The sequence below is a fragment of the Leopardus geoffroyi genome, chromosome C2 (assembly GCF_018350155.1).
Source record: "Leopardus geoffroyi isolate Oge1 chromosome C2, O.geoffroyi_Oge1_pat1.0, whole genome shotgun sequence".
In the NCBI taxonomy this organism is placed as follows: Eukaryota; Metazoa; Chordata; class Mammalia; order Carnivora; family Felidae; genus Leopardus; species Leopardus geoffroyi.
This window is the reverse complement of record NC_059333.1, coordinates 17,207,296-17,213,482: the sequence shown is the minus strand read 5'-3', so window position 1 is coordinate 17,213,482 and position 6,187 is coordinate 17,207,296. Positions and strand designations below refer to the sequence as shown.

Here is a 6,187-nt window from a genome sequence, read left to right as displayed (position 1 = left end):
TTAGATGGTGGTTATGGGTGTCTCAGAGGAAGACCACAAAGGTAAGCTGCTATTTTCATTACATCATATCAAACGTGTACCAGGTATACCCTGGTAAGCGTATACCCATATTAATATAACTTGTCAGTGTTGATAATGTTCTTGATCACCTGGCCCAGGTGCTGCTTGACAGGTGCATACCTCTTTTAAAAAAAAAAATTTTTTTTAACACTTATTTATTATGGAGAGACAGAGACAGAGCGTGAGCAGGGAAGGGGCAGAGAGAGAGGGAGACACAGAATCCGAAACAGGCTCCAGGCTCTGAGCTGTCAGCACAGAGCCCGACGCGGGGCTCGAACTCACAAACCGCTCGATCAGGACCTGAGCCGAAGTCGGACGCTTAACCAATGGAGCCACCCAGGCACCCCGAGGTGAAGTTGTTTTTCTCACTCTTTCCATCCTGCGCCTTCGGGAAAGAACTCAGTATGTGCCGCCCACCCATAAGTGGGGATTACGCTGAGCTATCACGAAGCCAGTGTAAAAACACATACATTATTTGAAATTCTTCAGCATGAAAGATTTGTCTCTTCTCTCGTTTACTTGGTTCTTTATTTATAAAACTATGGACTCATGGATCTTTATTTTATACTTTGGGTCATAATCCAGTATTCCTTTTTCTAGCTTTGGTGTGAGGAAGGTTTTCCTTTTCCTTTTCTTTTCTTTTCTTTTTTTTTTTTTTTGTCTTCAGATTTTTATTTAAATTCTTTTTAGTTAGCATATAGTGTAATATCGGTTTCAGGAGTAGAATTTAGTGATTCATCACTTACAGGTAACATACAATGCTTATCATAACAAGTGCCCTCCTTCATACTCATCACCCATTTAGCCCATCCCCCCACCCACCTCCCTCCATCAACCCTCAGTTTGTTCTCTATAGTTGAGTCTCTTACGGTTTGCTTGATAAGTTTTTTCAGTCGGTGACTTTAATATGCCCAAATCATTGTGAAGTGTGTGTGTGTGTGTGTGTGTGTGTGTGTGTATGTTGTGTACTCTCTTACTTTCTAAAACTACAAAATACTCAGGCTGATCTTGTATATTTCTTGCTCCCGTCCTAACATTAGCCGTTTATCTAAGGAACCCTGATTTATTTTGTTGGAGATTAGAATTAGAAATGAATATCTAGGAGCTAGGCGTGTTCATTGCTACTTGAGTGTCTTGACTTCTTGGCTATCTTAGCGGACAGAACAGGAAAACATATGTGCATATAGTATAAGGTGTATATACACAGATCCTTAAATATGTCTGTATGTTAACATCTATAACTGTATTAAACTACACATGATGAGTTCATAGTGACGTACACAAATGAGATCCACTGTTAAATGGAGCATTCTGGCCTCTCTCCTTGATTATCTGTAGCTTCCCACTTTAACAAAAAGAAATCTGGATTCCACTAGAAAAAATTATTTAATTGTTCAATTCTAGTAATCATGCACAGTGGGTTCATAATTTCTAATGCATACTACATTGGGAGACAACCAAATAGCATTTTATTTCTTCCCTTTTTGGTATTCTAATCACACACACATTGATTCTTTTGAAATTGTCCCTTAGCTCTTAGATACTGTCTTTTCCTTCATTTTTTTTCCCCTTTGTTCTTTCTGTCTGTCTCTCTTTCTTTCTGCCTCTCTTTCTTATTCCTTTTCCTATTCTTCTTCCTTACTCCTCTCTGCATTTCAGTTTGGGATGTTTCTATGGTCGTGTATTCCAGCTCACTGATTTTTTTCTCAGCTGTGTCCAGTCTATTGAGAAGATGATCAAAGACATTCTTATACCTGTTGCAGTGTCTTTCATTTCTAACATTCCATCTTAGTTCTTTCTTAGTGTTTTCATCTGTTTGCTTACATTACCCATCTCGACTTCCATGGTGTCAACTTTTTGCATTAGTGTCCATCACGTGTTAATCATGGCTATTTTAAAGCCCCTGTATGCTAATTTTAACATCTGTTTTATATTGGCCTGTTCCTGACGTTTGCCTTGTCTCTTGGACTGTGTTTTTCCTCACCCTTTAGCATACTTTGTAATTCTTTTGTTGACATCTGGACATGATGTATTGAGTAAATAGGCCTTTGTGTAATGGTTTATGCTAATCTGGTTCAGAGTTCTGTTTGTTTAATATTTGCCATAGGTGTAAGTGCCAGAAACTTCAAATCCCTCTCCCGTCTTGTTTTGTCTCCTCTGTTGTCTTTGAGATTTGCTAAAGGCACTTTCTTAGCTAGAGTCTTTGTCTTGCAACCCTTTCATCTGTAATCCACTGTTATTAACCTGGAGCCCTGTTGCTGCCAGGGCAGGATGCTGAGGAAGGGAAGTGTTCTATAGTCTTATGTCAGTATTTCACTTGGCCTGAATCCTTGAACTGACTTTCACGAGTGTTTATTGGCTTCTCCCCCTGCCCCCCCACCCCCCGCCCCAACCCCGGGGTGAAACCTGAAGACTAGAGGGGGCTAGAGTTAAGGAAATGCATTCCCATAGGTTAGATAGGACTCCGGAGAAATTCTTAAGGATGGAGAGTAGTCCTTTGTTACGGAAGAACAGTCTTGGGGTTTCTAATGGCTCCTAAAGCTTTGCCCAGTGGCAATATCGTAGCCAATGAGGTTTATCCAAAGCGCGATTATTGCTAATTGAAATCTAATGGCTCTTCTCTTCTCTCTTTGCCAGAGCCACCTGTAATCCTTCCTGACTCATTACCATTAGAGCCTGGTAAGGTTTCTGGAAGTAACCCACCACCGTGACCATGCCCACAGGAGTTTCTCACTCTTATGCTAATATACAGTCAGCCTCCAACAATTCATAAAAATTCCCATTCAAGTGTTCCTACCGGGTAATGGCTTGAGCAGCAGAGGCCCCAGATAAGGAGACCTAGGCTGTGACTCTCAGATTTGCTGTCTCTTCATGTTAGAAGGTCGTGTTTGGGTCTGCTATCTTAACTCTCTGATAAATCCAAGAAAAGTGATTAATTTTCAGTCCATTAAGCTTTTTCTTATTGTAATAATGAAGCAACACTTTCCAAGCTCTTTACTTATTGCAGTTAACACTGGATCACTTTTTTGAGTGTGATCAGTTTTGATGGCAAATGTGAGATAAAAGATGAGGTGTGCATGCTCTAAGTATATTTCCGTTATAGAAATTTTTATACAAGTTGACATTAATACTAATGATTAAACACTGAAGTTAAAACTTCATGATGATCATGTGAATAGATAAGACTTTCTAAGACCAGACCTAAAATATATTCACATTTGCTGTATTAACATTTACTATGCTAATATATGCTAGCCTAGAATTGTTAAAAGTATCAAATGAAATGTCACAAGAAAATTTATTAGAAATAGAATTCTGACAAAAATGTGAAGTATCATAAAGACGGATTTCATGAATTCACTCAAATATTTTTTCCTTTCTTTTTTCTTTTTTAGTTTTGTGATGTTTATTTATTTTTGTGAGAGTGAGGGACACAGCGTGAGTGGGGAGGAGCAGAGAGGGAGAGGGAGACACAGAATCTGAAGCAGGCTCCAGGTTCTGAGCTCTCAACACAGAGCCCCACGCAGGGCTCGTACCCAAAAACCACAAGTTCATGACCGGAGCTGAAGTCAATGAACCGACTGAGCCACCCAGGTGCCCCATTTTTCCTTTCTTTATATGTTTAGTCCCAAATAAATGGCAAGCTTAACTTTTGATGATAATAGGATCATTCTGATTAACCTTTGTGATATTACTTTTACTTTAAAAAAATATTAGAAAATCATATTTACACATATATGTAGATTATTAGTGTACATAATAAATAAATATGTGTTACTTAAGGAACACTGAATACATTTGTCTAATTAGGAATCAGGAAACTACATATTTTAAAAATCTAGATCAGAGGTCAGCAAAACAGTGGACTATGGATCCAATCCAGCCTAGAGCCTGTTTTTTGTAGGTAAAGCTTTGATGGAACACAATAATCCCATTAATTTACCTACTGTCTCTGACCGCACTCAGGGCTGAAATAGCATTTAGTTGCAACAGAGACCTTATGAATCACAAAGCTAGGATATTTATTATTTATCTCTTTGCATAAAATGTTTGCCTGTCACTACTCTGGATGCATCCTAATTGGATACAATATGATATCATAATTAACACTTTGGCATGGAATATATTTTGATTCATTAAATAATGGAAATCCTATTTAAAACCTCTTGAAATTTCCAAGAACATATGTATTTTGCCAAAGAATGTATAATTATATGTGAGTCATTTTTTAAGTGATTCATATTTTCACCAAGTTAGGAAATACTGGTACACTACATCTGGGTTTATGCTATGCTAATTTTTAATCATTGCATGTAAATAATCACAATAGATGTAACAAAAGCAAAAAAAAGTATTAATGTCAGTTATCTAAAAGATACCTGGTATTTAACATAAAAATTCATTTTAAAAAATATGAGCGTCTTCTTTAACATTAAGCATTAAACAAACTCTCTCTCTCTCTCTCTCTCTCTCTATACATATATATATATATATATATATATATATATATGTTTTTAACTGTATGTTTAAATGTTTTAAATGTGTTGTTCCAAGAAAGTGGATTTATTTTTTTTTCATTTATTATATATTTATTTCCTCACTCTATTTAATAGATGAAAAATAATTTTATTGGCATGTTTATTTTTTTTCTTCCCAAGCACCAATCTGATAAATAAACAAATTCAAAAAGAACTTCTAAATACTGCTTTTCACACAAAATTTTAAAATTGATCACACTCAAACCCTGGGGTCATGGGTAATTTATTGTTTATCCTCATTTGTAACAAACTTGCATGTACATAAGTAGTCTATGCTTATTATGAAATTTGAATGTTTATTTGGGTTGTTGGATGCTGCGAAAATTTCTTGGTTGAAATAGGGAAACAGTTAATAGGCAGGGGATGGCCAAGTTGTAAACAATACTCTCGTGGAGACAAAAGTTGACTACTCTGGTCTGATCCTAAATTATACTCCATTAACCTACTGAGCCACCCAGGTACCCCAGCAAGCAGGATTTTTTAATTAGTCTCCTCTGTCTTCTACGAGTCTTGTCCTAAGGCTCACTTCCTACCAAGAGGCAAAATAATCATAGCAGGATTCACATTTCTACCCAACAGCTCCTAAAAAGGTACAAAGAGAGAACATGCCATTCTAGAACGTCTTCTCCAGTCTCATTTACTGACCTTTGGTAAAGCCTTGTGGTCTTTATCAAATTGTACAATTATATAAATTGTGTGCAATTTATCAAATTATAGTAGGCCAGGTAGCTCAGTTCTGGCACTCCTATTCTACCTTAAAACACAGGCTATGGGAAGGATGTGTGAAGATCTGGGGTTGGGGGGGGAAGGCATCTTACGTGGGAAATCAAATAGCTATGTCCTGGGTTAGGAGATTATAAGGAATGCATTCCAAAGCAGAACACTGCTTTCTGGCCTTGCTGAAAACAACGGGCCATGCTTTGCTTATCTAGTCAATGTATATCTAGGGGTTGGGTCCTGCCCGTGCTCATGAATTCCTCAGACCACATTATCATATGGAATATCTTATCTTGTTTTCCACCCTGCTTTCTTCATCTGCTCTTTTGTAGTCTTGGGAATGCCTTAACTTGTTTTTCTGCATGCTTTCTATACTTTCTTACTAGCACATAGCCCCCTGACATATTGCACAATGTTTCCCTAAACGTATGCTTAGTAAACGCAGGAGCTTGAGAGCAGCTTAGGGAGACTTCCCGTAGCCTCCCTCTCAGTTCTCTTGACTTACATAGAGTCTTGAGTAATCTTTTTCTTCTGTCCTCGGCTTTGCTGGACAAAGCCAGAAGCCAAACCCACAATCAAGGGACAGTGTTACGGATGTTAAGGAAGTCATGAGAAGGTCTCTGACTCTAAATCACCAAAGGACACTCAAAACCTAACTAATTTCTAACTATATTTTTTAATCTTGTGAGCATCCCTCTTCTGCAAAATAACTCAGTTAAAGGCATCATCTGCTAGAAGATGAGAAGTCTGTGTCTTCAGTTACCAGGGACACCTTATAATTCATAGAAAAGTCATTTCAGTCCTAAGATTCATCTGCATGTCTTTCTTTAGAAAGTAAAAGACAAAGCAGAAAGAAATGTTCCAATTCAATC

The 6,187-nt window shown here is 37.6% G+C and overlaps 1 pseudogene; it reads left to right on the top strand.

The window, feature by feature from the left end:
* The first annotated feature begins 2,599 nt into the window (after window positions 1–2,599).
* On the top strand, window positions 2,600–2,789 carry LOC123576350 (annotated as a pseudogene).
* Window positions 2,790–6,187: the final 3,398 nt, after the last annotated feature.